General features: G+C 36.3%; 1 pseudogene across 1 annotated transcript; it reads left to right on the top strand.

Annotated features, from left to right (window-relative positions):
• The first annotated feature begins 2,009 nt into the window (after nucleotides 1-2,009).
• Nucleotides 2,010-9,741, top strand: LOC114295318 (uncharacterized; annotated as a pseudogene). The gene is made up of 9 exons (XR_014348241.1): nucleotides 2,010-2,287; nucleotides 4,634-4,837; nucleotides 4,921-5,102; nucleotides 5,981-6,107; nucleotides 6,201-6,419; nucleotides 8,247-8,294; nucleotides 8,454-8,501; nucleotides 8,658-9,545; nucleotides 9,642-9,741. The product of XR_014348241.1 is annotated as an uncharacterized LOC114295318 (transcript).
• The last annotated feature ends 8,216 nt before the right edge of the window (nucleotides 9,742-17,957 follow it).

Here is a 17,957-nt window from a genome sequence, read left to right as displayed (position 1 = left end):
ACTTCTCAATCACAAACCTTCCATGAACTCTCATTTGTCGAAAAAAACCCTAACTTTGTAACCTCGACCTTTGCGATTCCCTTTCAACATCGCATGAACCTAATTTTGCAAACCCAAATGGGTTCGATGGTTGGTATTCGACGAAGCCCTATTGATTCGGTAGTTGGTATTCGAACAAAAGTAATTGGTTCGATGGTAGATTTCCGAATGGCTGCAATATTTTCGACTCTGGTAGTTTGAATGGTAAAAAATTGAGTTGTTTTCTCAGATCTAACGAAAGAGAAAAGCTGTGATGGAAGGGAAATGGTGAAAGGAATGGGCAATTTGCAGATTGAGCGAAAAGTTATAAAAAATTGAGTTGTGAGAGATAGGTGTGTGTGTGTGTGTGAGAGACGGGTCTGTCTTGTGTGTTCTTTGAGAGGGTGCGTGCATGATTTACATTTGAGGGTAGATGTGGAATAAGAGGCGTGTGGAGTGAGCAAAATAAATTAGGGTTAATTTTTTAAGTGTGTGTATTGAGAAAGACGTGCCCTATGAAGAATAAGTGTGTGCAAATAGAAGCTCCATAATTTGTCCTCTATAGTCATTTCACTTAAGGTTAAAATTGTAATAAAAAATAAATTAATTAATAGTTTGCGGGAGGCTCTATTTACACACCACTTTCTCTCTCAAGGCAAACCACTTCTAAAGACACACAAAAAATAATTTGTAAAAATAAATATTTTTCTCATCACACACCACAAATTTATATATTTATCCTTACTCACACACACACCCACCCACAACAATATACACACAAAGTTCCATCTTTGCTCCCACACAGCCACACACCCCATACTCACGATATTCATCTCCCTTCCATTCTCTATTCACACTGGTGAACACCATTGCTGAAAATACTCATCAAGACGTCGTCGGTGGTGTCGCTCAACATAGTTCTAAAAAAAAAATAAAAATAATTTATAACTGTTCGGCAGTACAGAGTTGAATTAAATGAAAAAGTTCGACCGTAGTAATCCGAACAAATTGCACTTGTTCGATTGTAGTCTGTTGAACAGATGTAATTTGTTCGATTGTAGTTTGTCGAACAATGATATATCATTCACCTCTGGTTAACGGAACAACAATTTACCACTCATAAACGAAAACGAAGACGAAACAACAAAAAAAAAAAAACTTTTAATTGCTCCATTGTTCCGAATGAGAATTGCCAGATGCATCATTCATTGAATCCAATCAAAATATTAAATAATACTATATTTTTGATTATTTGTTGAAGAGTTTTTGATTTTAGTTTTAGGATTTTTGACAGAGAAGATACGTAATAAACAAATTTGAAATTGATAATTTATATTATATTGATTATTGTCTTTTATGATAAATACACAAATGAAGTATATCATAACTTGTTCTTTATAATTATTTCAATTAAGGTTAAAATTGTAATAAAAAATAAATAAATCAATGGTTTGGCTTTAGAAGGAAAGCGGTGTGTAAATAGAATGACCCATAGTTTGCCTCGAGGGAAAGTGGTGTGTAAGGCCCCGTTTGGTGTAACTGTTAAAACAACTTATAGATTATAACTTAATAGATTATAGATTATGACTTTAATCAGAAGTTATTAATCTGTTTGGTGTAACTGTTGGATTATAGATTTAAGTTGCTGAGTAGTGTTTGTTAAATAAATTGTGAAATAACTTTTTCAATTAATTTTTATTTTTTGTTTGTCTAAATTTTTCATAAAAAATAATAATAATAATCTATAGTCCATTTGAGTCTTTTTCTATTTTTAAAAAAATAAAAAATAAAAAAATTTAAGAGTATAACCATAAATTAACACGTCCACAACAGAAGTTGATAATCAGAAATAACGGGTAAACAGCTTCTCAGAATCAATTTTTTTGAGTTAAAATAAGCGGTTAGAATAAGTTATTTAAAATAAGTTTAAACAAACGATTTAAAATAACTTTTTCAAAGTTAAGTTGGCTCTCAAAAAGCTAAAACAAACTCCCCAAAGAGAATGACCCCTTTCTCTGAGATCATTTCTATTCGTTCGTGTTCTAGTTTGTATAATTGTTGGGATTTGGTTTTATTTTTCTGGTTTTCTAGGGTTTTAATGGTGTGAAATTGAGTTCGAATCGAGGGATTTTGGGGGAATCTAGAGAGAGAAAGAGAAGAGAAGAGCATGGCGTCCGGAGAGAGAGAGTTCGAGGAGCAGCTGGAGGAAGCTGGGAATAGGCTCCTTCAACCTCCGTCTTCGGTCGATGAACTCCTTCCTCTGCTTGACGTAAGCCCTAGTTTATATGGGTTTTGATTTGTTGAACTGCTTTCTGCCCTTGATTTCTAGGGTTTTTAGTTTTCTATAATTTTTCAGCACTTCATGCTTCTATCTGGGTTTTGATTCCTCCCCCCCCCCCCCCCCCCGGTTGTATCGCATGTTTTTTTATGGCATTTGGGTCTTGTTTGTAAATTTTTTTCCTTAATTAGGGCTCTTTATTTTTTTTAGTTGTACCGCTTGTTCTTTTCCAATTAGTTCATGGAACCGGTTTCAGGAGGATGGTCTACCATAGATCAAAATTTTATCTGTGTATAGGATGCAATGTGGAAATTTTGTAGATTGACTAGTTTTTCTATTAATCTATTGTACTTACGCAGTGTGTTTATTTGTTGCATGTTTCACTCCTTGCCTTGAATCTTGTGAAATCAGTGTATTCTATAAATGCACGGTTTCATCATTTTATAAGGTCATAAGTAGAAGTCTGCAATAAAACTGAGTTCCTGTTGGCATAAGACAAATTGGTATTGCAAATGAATTGAACTTATGACATGTATATAATTTTGTACATTTAATTATTTCTGTCAGTTCGGGGTGTACTAGCGAAATATTCTATCACACCGAGACTAGACCGAAAAGTGAAGAAAATCAGACTTTCATTCCTGCAGGTGACTGTTTTGTCCCTTGAAACAGTCCATGACCATGAGATGTTTTTTCGAGTCGGTTTGGTCTGGTACATCGGGTTAGTTGGTTTTTTGATAGCCCTAGGACAAATAGTAAAATTTTTGTGGAGCTTGAATTTGCAATTAGTTTGCTGTGTGTAACAATGGGCTGCTGCTGTCTGGGCACTTGTGATCCTAGGTGATTGAAGTGTAAAATGGCTACGTTACGTAACTTTCAATGAGGTAGCTTAGATGTTGGCTTGCAACCCGGGCTTTGAATGCCATCTGAGGGGTACCTTCTTGTTGCATTGGTGCTTACCTGGGCACTTTCCTAGGCAACCATGTGAATCTGCATGAGTGGGCAATATTAAGAGGCCATCTTGTACTAGGATGATACCATGATGTACTACTATATAGAGAGGGAAACATTTATTTAAGTCTCTATTTACAATCATATCCTTTCCTTCTTATTACTGCTGTCAAATAGAAGCTTTTTCCTATACTATAGTTGCAACTTGCAAGTCTATTGTTGTGGGGGAAACAAAACTTCGACAAGTAGAAGCTTCTTGGCAAACCTTCTATCAAAGAGGTTGTGTTGTAAATCCTTTCTAACATGATAATGAACATGAGTGCAGGGTAGAGGTGACATTCACATTCTGTAAATGCAATACACTCTTCTTGGTTTAAACTTTGCAACACTTTTTGTTTCTTTAGCTGGAATTTTGAATTTGTACTCTTGATACGTTTTAGAACTTTTGGTATTATCCTAACCCCACGACTTTTGGCATTATCCTAACATCATAACTATTGTAGGTTTAGGATATTTTGCAATAAAGGTTACACTTGCATTTTGTAACTGCAATGCTTGCTTCTTGATTTAAACCTTGCAACATTTGCCATATTTTGAATTTGTAGTGTAATGTAATCTAAGAGGGCATTGTATCTTTCGTAGTCGTGTTTGATCTTATTTAACCAACACCTTCTTTAAAAAGAGAGAGAAATACTTAAATAGCTTTTAAAAATGGGTCAACAAGAGTCAAACATATTATTTTTTGTAAAATGAGCAATATGTAAAGATTCTTGTAGACTTTAACGTTGCAACATAGGCTGGCAGTACTAGATATATACATTAAAATGCAACATTAAACCATAAAAATTATTAAAAGTTCATGTAAAGATATTGGAATCTAAAAGGTGAGAAAGTAGAAATATTTGGCGTTTGGATGGTGATATTAATTTAATAACATGTGGAATACAATGATGGGATACATTAAAACCATAACAAGAGAAGTCCTAAGAGAATCAAAGAGAAAAGACCCTATATGTAAAGATATTTGGTGGTGGAATTATGTGATACAGTTTGCAGTAAAAATATATTATTATTTTTTTTGAAAAAAAAGAATGTTTTAAAAATGGCAAAAAGATAAAATTGAGATAGCTTTTAAGAAATGTAAATTGGTTAAGGAGGTTGAAAGGAAGTTGAAAGCCTGCTATGATTTTTTATACTAAATTAGATGTAAAAATGTAGAAAACAAACTTTTTTTTTTGGGGTAAAAGAAAAGAATACCTACAAACTTGCTAAATTGTGAGAAAAGAAAATAAGAGAATTTTTTTTATTTATTTAATTTTTTTTTTTTTCGCTTCTTTGATTTGCTTGTAAATTCTTCGTATAATCTTCTTTTGTTGTGATTTTCAGCAAATTGAGAATTTTCTCTCAAGAGTGGAGCAGTCACCATTGAAATCAATGCAAACTGCACTTTCTCCATTTATGAAGGCATTGGTTGCAGATAAACTTCTAAGGCATCCTGATGTAGATGTGAAAGTTGCAGTTGCCTCCTGCATCAGTGAGATTACAAGAATTACTGCACCAGATGCTCCATATGATGATGATCAGATGAAGGTACTGGGTTTCTGTTATTTTTATAGAGAAATTTTATCATCATTTGTTTTATCCTCATAAGTTTTCACTGTTTTTATACACAGGATGTTTTTCAGTTGATTGTATCATCCTTTGAAAATTTATCTGACAAGTCCAGTAGATCATATAATAAGAGGACCTTGATTCTTGAAACTGTAACCAAGGTCAGGTCATGTGTGGTCATGTTGGATCTGGAATGTGATGGTTTGATTGTTAAGATGTTCCACCACTTTCTGAAAGCTATAAGGTATGAGCTAATATTTAAGATGATGAACATGTTCTTTTTCTTATGCCATGCCCGAAAAAACCAGGCTATATTAACACTTTTCTGTCTTGTGATATCCACTTTATCTTGTGAAATTGAATTTTCATATTAATTCTAATATAATATGTTATTCCGCTACAAAATCTAAAACAGTAAAGCCAAATCAGATTGTTGTGTTTTCTTTTGCTTCTCCTTCGTCCTTGGCTCACATTTAATTTTGCACTCATGGTTTTTGGTTATGGGTCATACTTTATAAGCTGTAGGACGTGTATATTTATGTATATCAACAGATGGTGGAGGTCTACCCAGCTAGGGGTGACTTTTGTTTGAACATATGTTGTACAAAAAAATTTAGGCTGTAGTGTGAGTTTATTCTGCTTGAGTTGGTACCAAAATTGTTGCAAAGTTGTAAAATTTGGATTCCCCATTTTTGAAGTAACTGCCTCCTATTCACTATTGCAGGTTCGATACTTTTTGATAGGTTTATTCTTTATTGATTTGATTTTAATTGAGTGTTGTTTTTCATTCACATATTTTTCTTTCAGCAATGCTACAGACCCCCACTGGGGATGACCCCCAGTGACCCCCAGTGCCACGTGTCGGCCTGGGGTTGGCTGAAAACTCAAAAAAAAAAAAAAACTGTTTTTTTTTTGGACCAATGGGAGGTGACCCCCAGTACCCCCACTGGGGGTCCAAAGCTTTATTCTTTTTCTTTAGATATAAATATCCAATAAGCAACTTAATTGATTAGCTAACAAGGTTACTTCCCTAACTTAAATCACCTACAAAAAATCCTGCTATGATGAAATTGTTCATGTTTCTCTTTTCAGCAACTGATATTGCTTTTGTTCAACTTTCAGGGATTATCACCCAGAGAATGTGTTTTCTTCCATGATCACAATTATGTCTCTTGAACTGGAAGAAAGTGAAGATATTTCGTTTGAACTCATCTCTCCCATCCTAGCTAGTTTGAAAAAGGACAATCAGGTCAATTATTATTGATCAATGGATTACTGTGTTTTTATCTCCCTTGTTTTGTTTTTGTTTTTATGAATTTGTCTGAGGTTTTTATATTTTCAGGAGGTTCTGCCAATTGCTCGGAAATTGGGGGAGAGAGTATTTGAAAACTGTGCAATAAAGGTCAAACCTTACCTGATACAAGCTAAGGAATCCTTGGGCCATTCTTTTGATGATTAAAGCAAAGTAATTGCATCTATATGTGATGGAACAACTGATGTTGGACATAACAATGACGGTACTGTTAGACATAATGATGACGATGCTTGTGGAGAACAGTTGGTATGCTCACTTACATTTTCAACATAGTATTCTTTTATGCATAAATTTAAGATTTGCGAGAGATATAGAGGGTGGAGGTAAATATTGTTTGAAATAAGCTGCCTTTCTCCGTATATACAAGTGTTAACTTTTGACGGGCATAATGGCAGAGCTTTAGTTGCACCATTTTTTGAAATTAAGTTTGATAATAACTTGTTAATGCTGCTACCATTGCCAATGCTTTCTTATCCAATAATATCCTTGTTCTAATACCCAAAAGTAATAGACCGTTGGCACATGGGTAGCACAGTTTCTATGATTGTATTTTTGTATGTAATTCTGATATTACATGGTTAATGATGCATTACTACTACGCGGCTGTCACCACTACTGCCCTGTCTGCATTCCTGTCCCTGCCTCTAGCAACAGCAATCCTGCTTAACCGAAGTGTTGTAGCAACTCCTGTGCAATTATATTACCTGCACCTACACGCCCATCTCTCGTTTATAATCTCGCTGGTACCATTTATCTATAACCTATGTTCCATGGACTGAGGTGGGCTGTTGGGTGCTGGTATGTGTGGGAGTGTGTGGGAGTGTCAGATTCGTTTGATTCTTATGACAAAGGATGCTAGGCTATGAAGCACGGGTGCGGGTGCAGGTGCCGGTGTGATACGGGTATGCCGATACGTCAAATTCTAAAAAATGTAGGGTTAGGGTACGGGTATGGTTGGCGTACGTCAATTTTTTTAATATATTTTTTTTTAAATTTATAGCTAAACATCAAATATACAAAGCAGAAGTTTCAATATCGAAACTAAAAAGAGAATAAATCGTCTAAAAAATTATATAATTCTTTTTTTTTGATTGTTTAAAACAAGATGCAAAAAAGAGCAAAACCATGACTCATAGGTAAAGGGTGTTAGAAATAAATTACTTGATATTTTCAAAATTGAAAGAAGAATAATAGAGGTTGCAATAAATTCTAGCAGCTGTAAAAAAAAAAAAAAAACATTTTGTTGTACTGGTGTTGTACCTACAACGTACCAAATGTATTTGCTGAACCAGGCATGTATTCGGCGTACCCGGTACGTGTATTGCCGTATCGGTATGTGTACCCACACACACTAAGTACCCGGTACTTGTACAACACTATTTTTAGAGTACTTGTGCTTCATAGAAGCTAGGAGTTTGCGACACGGCTAGATTTTGTATTTTTTTAAAACGAACTTTTATTTTTTAAAGGTAAAATGGAGTTTACAAACTAATAGTAGAGCATTTTTTGCATAAAATGGGTGTCTCCTGCATAGTTGTATGGCAAAACTTGATTACTTAGGCATGCTTGGTGGGTGCATGTCCAACTTAGCATCTCATACACATATCTGATACCTTTTAAGTGTTGAGTGTCAGATACGGTTACTTCACAAATTTAGAAGAGTTCGTGTAACATTGCCTATAACATCACAACTTTCTTGCGCAATTGTTGCATTGCTTTCTAGTTGCCATGTTTGCTTGCGTTGAGGTGAGGAGAGCCTCCAAATGGCTTGCTTGTATAAAGCTTTATCATCGACCATGGGGAGTATATGTTATGCTGTGATTGCTAATATTGTTCTTCACTGTCCAGCAACCAATTCAGGGAGATCCACTAGGAATTTCAGATCTCTTTCATTTTAAATAGTGCTCGTTTTAAAATAATATTGTCTACCTATAGTGAATGTCTTCATTTGATGCTAATATTATTTACTGAAATTGTCATTGCCTCAGCAAATTTTTTTTTTTAATTTTTTTATATGTGAGCATAGATGTAATCATGATTTGGTTATTCATTGTGCTGTAATGTTTTCTTCAGATTGAGGAGAGCAAGTTGGATAGTGCATCTTCAGAGGGGGCAGCTCAGGTATGTCATCAATTTATATCTGTTTTCTGTAATTTATAGTTATAGGCTTTATCCATCTTAACTTCTAGTTGTTATTTGTTCTGCTTTTACATGTGATGTTGCCAGTTCTTGTACTAATTGCACATATGATATTGCCACTTCTTGTACTAATTGCATCAGGCTGATGAGAACAAGTTGGCTGTGGCATCTCCTGATGGGGCAGCCCAGGCATGTCCTGATAGTCTATATTATTTTTATGTATTTTTATTTGTATAGCTAGTTGTGAGTTAATTTATAAAGTTTTGTGGACCAACCTTATCTTGCAACTTTGTTAAAAAAAAAACCTTAATCTTGCAACTAATCGCTTGGAAGTCATCAATCTAGGATCAAATGACAAAAGAAAGTGTGACAGAGACTTGTCCTGAAGGTGATCATCCTGCTGTGGACAGATCTCCAAAGTCAGTTATGAGGAATGGTGTTCCAGAAACTGGGAATGAGGACAGATTGGCAGATCCAGAGTCTTTAAAGAAGCTAGAGCATGCTCGCCAAGCTGATCAGTTAGTGGATACTAACGTAACAAGCAGTGCTGAACCCGATGATTCAGACAGTGGGAAGATAGTAAAAGCAGAGTCTAAGCCTGAACAAACATCCAAGAAAAGAGGACAGAAACCTAACTCTTTAATCAATCCAACAGAACCTTCTGACTCCTCTCGAGTTGATAGCGACAAAGAGGCTGAAAGAACGGCAGACCGTCGAAAAAGTCGTAGCAAGGAAGTCCGTAGTTCACCTTCTGAGGAGCTGTCTGTTGAGGTGGCTGTGCTGTCAGAAAATGACAAAGAGAACGTTCAGCTTTCCTCCCCAAAAGCAATAGAGAGTGAGCCAGTGAATGTGGCTTCCCCATCTCCAAGTGGGAGTGTTCCTGATGAGGGTAGTCCAATGAAGGTTGGACGACCAAAGAAGAAAGACTTGGTTGAAGAAGTTCCACTATCTGCCAATGTTGCTTCTAACAAAACATCTGCCGGTACAAGTGATTTGGAAAAGACCCAGAGACACTCTGGAAAAAAGGCTCCTGCTGGGAGTACTGAGGAGAAGACTGGCTCTGACGGACAATATTGTGTTAGGAAGGTACATGCAAAAGATGAGATAGTGGATGGGCCCTCATCAAAGAAGAAGGAAGATAGGAAAAGGCGTGGGTGAGGACGAGGACGTGGACATGGAAAAGCTACTTTGGTGAAGGATTTAACGAAATCATCCACGGAAGATGATGACAAAGTACTTTTTGACGTGCTTTGGCATTGTGCAGTTCTATTTATGCCTGAGTCTTCATTGACCAAGTATCTAAAAAAAATATTCTTATTCATTTTGTAGGAAGCAGTTTCTTCACCAAAAGGTGCCTTAAGATTAGATAAAGATGAAGTCCACTTAGAGGAAACCACCAAGACGAATTCCAAGAGAAAGCGTATGCCAGGGAAAGAGAAAGTAAGTATTCTCAACCCCATTGGCACGGTTCATTTTCTATCAGTTGGCATATTTTGATTTTTGGTTTATATTATAATAAAATCTAATGCATGCTCTAGCAAAGTGCCTACCATGTGGTGCACCCACCCATAGATTGCATTTTATTTTATTCTGTTTTGTCATTTCATATGCAATAATGCAACATCATCAAGATTTTCACTATTCTCTTTGTGGTTCTTTGGTCTCTTCTTCCTTTCGTCTGTAAAAGAGTGACATAACTTTAAAAAAAAAAAAAAAATGTAGAAAGAAAAACTGAAGAGCTGATTACTTGGACTCCGTTTGCCTTTACACTTTAGCAATGAAAATTCTTTTTGTTTGTGCAATTAATCACTGTGGTCCTGATGTGGGATGTGTTTGGCCTTTCTTTTTCATATGCTGCCCACATGTAAGTTCGTTGGTGCGTGGGTGCCTGTGGTTTGTTGTGTGTGGTGGAGTTGGATCGGATCCTATTTAGCAGTTTAGAAAGTGTTTGTGTTTTTTGGTCATGGGTGATGTGCCTCTATGCCTTGACTCTAAATGGGTAGGAACGTGCTGTTCGTAAAACCACCTATACCTCCCTCTCCCAATGGGGGAAAAAAAGAACAACAATTATTTTAATGCCTTGTAATTTTTAAATAACCATGGCATTATTTTCATTAAAAGTAATTTAACCTGTCCTCCATTCTTGTACAAAGCTTCTGGGTTAGAGTGTTGTGGCACCAGAAGCCCGCAATGTTTTTGCATAACTACATTGCCATCATGATAATTGGTAATGACTCTGTGAAGATATGATGTTGGGCCATGAAATCAACATCTCTTTGCTCTTGCCCGTCTCTTTTTATCTGTTCATTATTTTTCTACTTTCTTTGAAAAGGTAAGGTTTTTGTTTGTTGGAGTTGATGCGTAGTTTTGATTTAGGGAAGGAAAAGTAAAGCATTTTTGGGGATATGTAGTGCTTAGCCCTTTAAAATCTTTGAGAGAACCAATAAAGGGGATAGAGGGAGAGAAAGAGGCAATGGACATGAGATGGAAGATCACCTAACACACTTGAACTGATTGAACAGGACAAAGCTCAGCCTTGCATGGTAAAACTGAATCTTATTCTAAGCTTAAAAAGAGAGGTCAAATTGAGCTATTGCTGAACTTGGTTGGGCTTGAGTTTGTGTTTTATTTTTGGTGGACAGTTGGGTTTGTGTGATATCAGTATTACTTGCTCTAGTTGTTTTTATGGTGTTTAACTCTTTTGTGTACTTCTTGAATCAATTTCTGTTATCATTTGTACTTTTTGAACCGATTCTTATAAGTTGTCTATTGTTTCATTTCAGGCATCTGATGCTATAGAGTATGACAGTAACCTAATTGGTAAAAAGGTTAAGGTTTGGTGGCCAGATGATGACATGTAAGTGCTTCCATTAGGTTGTATAGTTATATTGGTCACTGATAAGTACTAGCTGAAGTCCTTACATTTTAACTAATGAATCTTCCTTTATTTTTTCTCTCGCATGATACCTTGTCTTTTATGTTGTAATTTTTTCCTTCCTTTTAGTGGTTGCATTTTTATCTTTTATTTTTTTAAGGGGGAATTACAGTAAACCCCCTTGACAACATTTGAACCCCAGTTCAGCTTAATAATATGTTGATCTAGTAGGTATTGTGGAGTTATCTGTTTCATATATATATATATATCTGCATGATCACCTAAAAGCTTGTTTTACATATCTATCCATATAATTATCTTGAGCTTGATTGTATAAGAAAAGTTAGTTGTTTTGTATATATATCTGTAAAATCATATATGATCCGAAGCATTGTTTATTTTACTTTTTACATGCTATATGGTTTTCCTTCTGAGAGAGTATGGCCTTCTGGATCATTAAAGGTTGGATGTGTTACGCCTTATACACCTTTACTGTGATCCTTGCAATGCTTGACTGGGCTTCCTGGGGGTCGAATATTTTCCCGAGTAATTATTGCATATCTTTGCGACGTAATGAGAATAATATGGTCATTGGTCAGAATGCATTATTCCCGCTTTAACATTAAAACACAAAGAAGAAAGTGTTTGGGCCATGGTTCAAAGTGGTATGCTATAGACCGTATATTTGGATATTGTTGGTGTAATTTCTAGTGTTGCATTAGTTGCTAACAAAGTATGTGATAATATCATTGTAATTTCTTACTTCGATGAAGTTTTGGGGTAGTTTAGGATTTCATTTCTTTTATTCAGTTATTTATTATATTTGGGTTGGAGTAAATTTAATGGGATTGTGTTTTAGACTATCACTCTCTGGATTGGTGATGACACCTAAGCTAGTGGAATTAGGGTGTATACTCCCTATATGAACAAAACCCTTTTATTATTTTAGGGACACTTGATTGAAGAGAAAAAAATCCCTGATGGCTGGTTCTCTCCCTTCCCTCTATTTTTCGATCTCATCTCTGCATCTCTATCCCCTTTTTTTTTAGAACTTTTTTATAACCGGGTATCCATGCCAGCTTAAGTGCACCTCGACTAATCCCGGTGGACCAATCCTACCGCCCACTTGTGGGGACCCCATTTAAAGCCAGAGCGAACGCCCTATATGGATTGGCCTCAAGGAGCTTGTTGCAGCTAGTGAGTACTGAAATTGAGACCTGGAAGGAGCTCACCCCCAGGACCCAAGTTATGCCACTAGGCCAACCCCTCGAGGTTTCTGCATATCTGCAGTTTCTTTTCCTATATTTTCTTCTCCTCTTTGTTAGTTTATTCTTCTCTGGGTCTACTTCTCTTCTTTCTTTTCTTCTTCTGATTTGGATGTTCCAATATTATAATCTTGACGCCTTGTGCCACAACGCACCACTGAGTTCCCGGTTCTTGTAGCTGGCCAAAGGCTGTGAAGGGTGAAGTTTGGCGCCAAATTCGGAAAACAACCACTGTATTTCTTGCAAAAGGTCGGTATCCAAGCTTGGACAAGTTGGAATTGATTGTAAGTTCTTTGGCAAGTAACTGGGTCGGAAGTTCAGAGCAAGCCCAAAAGAAATCAATTTCATTTTTCCACACTACGTACCCAACATAAGATTTTTGAGATTTCTTTCTGTAAATCCATTCATATTTATAATGGGGGCGCAGGTGGTGGGTACGGGAATTAATTCAAAGTGGTTGGGAGTGCTTCTTTCATGTATTAGTACAACTCATATCACTGTCCTGCCTCCAATATGAAGAATCGTCTATGATGAAAGTTATCCATAAAATGTGAGTCAGAGAGAGAGAGGAATTATAGCATATTGGGGCACAGAGAAAAAAATTACAAAAACATGTGGGGTGCAAGTAATTCTATGATGGGTGCAACATGTGGGGTGCAAGTAATTCTTTCAAGTGTGACTTGCATCCCTCCATATTTGGGTGATAAAATTTTTTCTATCCCACCAAGATGTAATTCCCCCTAGAAATTATAGAGTACTAAGGCATTTCGATAGACTTTGATAGTGACTATTCGTAAAATTAACAAATTGATGCTGTAGTTTGTTTATGAAAGATATCTTTCGTGAGGAGAACTGACAATTAAAAAGTTTAAAAATTCCCATATTTCCAATATGTTCATGTAGTTATATGCTAATAGTGAGGCATGTAATTCTCATATTCATGGAGGTCACAACCTAGGCACTATTCATTTTAGGAAAAGAATTTATATCTATATTTATCGTTCACAAATTTAAAATTCAAACACTGCATAAGTAATCTGACTTTACACTGAAAATTCAAAACCAAGAAATAAAGTCTAGTTTTAATTAAGGACATACAAAATATTACTTCTATTCCAACTTAATTCATTCAAAGAATAAAAATCAATGACATTAGTCCACATCTCCGTATAATAACCCTCACTGTTTGTTGTACTTTTTTGAGGATTCAATATATATATATATATATAGGAGAATAACTTGAGCATTTCCACATACAAAAAAAAAAAAAAAAAAACCACCCTGATTTTCAATCAATATGGAATTGCCAAATTTTATTGATGATATATAGCATTTAATATTGTAAACCACCCCAACTGCTTCTCATTAACTTTGGTTTCATTTAGACAAGTAAGAAATTTGAAATGAAAGAATATAAGGTTAGTCTTTACAGAATTAGGAGGTCAGTAGAGTAGAGGGGTCCAACAAATTGAATTGTGACAATGAAGTCATCACCGTAAAGAGAATTAGAAGGAGGTCAGTAGAGTAGAGGGGTCCAACACATTGAATTGTGAGAATAAAGTCATCTCCAACATTCTTTATGAAGCCTTACTGCTACCCTCTTTCGGTTGAAGATGTTCTTTGCATTTGAAATATGGTGTCAGTCAGGATCTTTAAAACACACTGTTTGCAAACTTACCTCTTCATGTGGAGAAGTGGTGGTCATTGCTTGCTATTTTAAAGTCTCGAATGTGATTGATATATAACTTTTGTTTGTGTAATAATTGGAAAGACAATATGAGAGATTTCAATTGGTGATTGGTGTGGACTAATCTCAAAGTGCATTTAATAATTCTTTCTTTATGTGGTTTGAAGAGGAAAATGGAAAAGAGAGAAGGCAAAGGAAATAAAAAATAAAAAATAGAAAGTTTAAATTTGTGGACGATAAGTATAGATATAAATTCTTTTCCTAAAGTGAATAGTGCCTAGGTTGTGACTTCCATGAGTATGAGAATTACACACCTTACTGTTAGCATATAATTGCATGAGCATATTGGAAATATTGGAATTTTGAAACATTCTAATTGTCACTTCTCCTTAGGAAATGTATCTTTTATAAACAAACTATAGCATCGATTTGTTAATTTTATGAATAGTCACTATCAAAGTCTATCGAAATGCCTTAATATTATAATTTTTAGGGGGAATTACATCCCAGTTGGACAAGAAATTTATTTTTCACAAATATGGAGGGGTGCAAGTCACACTTTTAACTTGCACGCATTACAGAATCACTTGCACCCCACATGATTTTGTAATTTTTTTTATCTGTGTGCCACTGTGCTATAATTCTTTCTAATTTCTACACTTCAATTCTCTCTCTCACACACACGCACATTTTATGGATAACTTTCATCATAGACGATTCTTCATATTGGAGGCATGACATTGATACGAGTTGTACTAATACATGAAAGAAGCACTCCCAACCACTTTGAATTAATTTCCATACCCACCACTGCGCCACCATTATAAATATGAATGGCTTTACAAAAAGAAATCTCAAAAATGTTGTGTTGGGTACGTAGTGTGGAAAAGTGCAGTTGATCAACCTAGTGTTTCTTTTGGGCTTGCTCTGGATGCCCAACCTAGTTACTTGCCAAAGAACTTACAATCAGTTCCTACTTGTCCAAGCTTGGATACTGACCTTTTGCAAGAAATACAGTGGTTATTTTCCGAATTTGGCGCCAAACTTCACCCTTCACGGCCTTTGGCCAGCTACAAGAACCGGGAACTCAATGTTGAATTGTGGCAAAATACGTCAGGATTATTATTTTGGAGCTAAGGTAATAAAATCCTTTCTAAATTAAGGCCAAGTTTGGCATCCTCCAAAAAATTCAAAAAGTCAAAAAGTTACTATCCTATTTAAGTCACATTATCTTATTTAAGTCATATCACCTCTCTAACACATCACTTCAAACCTAACACAAATCCAACCCATATTTTATAAAAAGTCAAAAAGTGCACTTATTTAGTCTTCCCAAACTTGGCCTAAATTAAAATTGTTGTTGTGCTTCATTTCTCCAAGTGTTACAAATTTGATTTGATTGGTTATTATTAAACAATCACAACTATCTAATTACTTATAGCTTAGTTTCTTTTTTTTTTTTTTCTTGGTTTGATATGTATTGCATTTGTAGATGTTAAGTGTTAGTGTATAACGGTAGTTATGTCTTTTGTTCCTTTAGTGTTTTATTATAAGTATGTGTAACCCTAATATGTTTAGTGGTGTGAAATAATATATAGCAGCAGCAGCAGTGCTCTCTCTTTCTTCCTTTCTTTCTTTTATGCAAATCTAACATGGTATCAGAGCTTCATCTTCCTCCTTGAAGATTCTTCTCTTGTTTTTTGTTTCTTGTTTCTTTCGTTCTTCCTTGTACATAGAAAAAAAAAAACCAAAAAAAATAAAATAAAATTCCTTTATGGTTGAAATTTGATGGGTTTTCACCTTAAATTTTTATTTTAATTTTTTGATGAGTTTTTGAGTGTTTTTTCAATTTTTGTTGATTTTTGAAAAAACCGATTAATTTTTTTGGAAGTCCCTGCTGGGGCTTGTTTTTGGCTGTTCTTTCCTTCCTCTCTCTACCTTGGGAGCCAATTGGGACTGTCCTAGGGTTGGGAGGACTGGTTTTGATGATTTGGCAAGGTTTCATTCTATTTTTGTCGATTTTCCTCAGTTTCAGCACGTTTTCTCTCAATTTCTGACTGGTTTTGGCCTCTCCAGCCCTTGTTTTGGCTCTGTTTTTGTCTCTAGAGGTAACTTTTGTCCCAAAGTTGAGTTTGTGGATTCGTCTCTATTTGTTTTTGCTGTTTTGGGCTGGTATTTGTTTTTTTTTTTTTTCTATTGTGGGCATTTAATCTTCAATGGCTGAGGGTGAGACTAAGGATACAATTAGTGATGAGGGTGGCCTCCGTCGTGTTATGACTCTTACCGACAATCCCTCTCTTCAAATTAGTCCCGTTAAATTGGATTGTTCCAACTATTTGATTTGGTCACGCTCCTGTGGTCTTGCTATTGCTGCTTGTCGTTTGACTTGCTCGTCGTTTTACTGGCTACATTATTGGTTCTCTTCCCCTACCGGATGGTGATGACTCACTCCATACTCAATGGATTTCTGAAAATGCTCTTGTTATGACTTGGCTAATCAACTCTATGCAGCCCACTATTAGTCGGAGTTTCCTTTTATTAGATACTGCTCATAAGATTTGGACAGCTGCAGCTCAAATGTACTCCCAACAAGGTAATGATGCGCAGGCGTATGCGTTGAGGAAGAAGCTTCGGAGCTTAGATCAGAAAGATAGATTACTCGCAGTCTACTATCCTGAGTTGAGTAGTTTGTGACAGGAACTAGACTATTACCAAAGCTTTTAGGCTGTTTGTTCTCGGGATGCCACGTCGTTTTAGCAAACTGTTGAGAAAGAGCGCGTGTATGACTTTCTTGCTGGCTTGAACTTGGAGTATGATCAGATTCGCGTCCAGGTGTTGGGTCGTTCACCTTTTCCCACCCTACGCGAGGCTTATGCCCTTGTCCAGCAAGAGGAGAGTCGCCATAGTGCTATGGTGCATTCCTCTATTCAGGATCGTTCTGCTTTAGCTGTTGCTTCTCCTACTCGGGCTCCTCGGCCTAGTTCGGTTCAGTCTGGGAGTCAGGGTACACTGGTTGATCGGGATTGCTTGAAGTGTGATTATTGTGGGAAAGACAGACATGATCGAGAGCATTGTTGGAAACTGAATGGTCGCCCTACTCGGGGTCGAGGTTGTGGTAGTACAGCTCGACCCCAAGCACATGTGTTCGAGATTGCTGTGAGTCCTCCTTCTGAGCGTAGCACTCTTTCCCAGGATGAGTTACACACTCTCGGGTGTTTGATGGCTCGACTTGACTCTCCTTCTACCACAGTTTCTTCTACTTTCGCTTCTTTCAATTTTGCCTACACAGGTATTCCTACTAGTGCTCTTAGTACCTTATCATCTCCTTCTTGGATTATTGATTCCAGTGCCACCGACCATATGACAGGTGCCTCTAGTCTTTTCTATTCTTATTCTCCTTGTTCCGGCCGAGACAAGGTTCGAGTGGCTGATGGCACTTTATCCTCTCACTCTGGCAAGGGTTCGGTTCATTGTTCATCTTTGATTTCTCTTTCATCTGTGCTTCATGTTCCTACTTTTTCCACTAACCTGCTTTCTGTTAGTAGTCTTACTACTTCTCTAAATTGCTCAGTGACATTTTTTCCTACTCATTGTGTCTTTCAGGACCTGGCTATGGGGAAAACGATTGGCAATGGTAGAGCACAAGGTGGGCTGTACTTTTTGGATGCCGTTCCTTCTTTAGTTTGTGATTGTCCTAGGAGCATTTTTGGTTGTGATGCTTGTGAACTTGCAAAGCATAAACGTACTTTGTTAAAATTCACCTACTCTCCACCTACTTCACCCACTTAAACCTACTCCAATAAACCTAACCCACTACA

This window comes from Camellia sinensis, chromosome 13, assembly GCF_055761805.1.
Source record: "Camellia sinensis isolate YWXY chromosome 13, ASM5576180v1, whole genome shotgun sequence".
NCBI lineage: Eukaryota > Viridiplantae > Streptophyta > Magnoliopsida > Ericales > Theaceae > Camellia > Camellia sinensis.
This window is presented reverse-complemented; position numbering and strand designations above follow the sequence as displayed.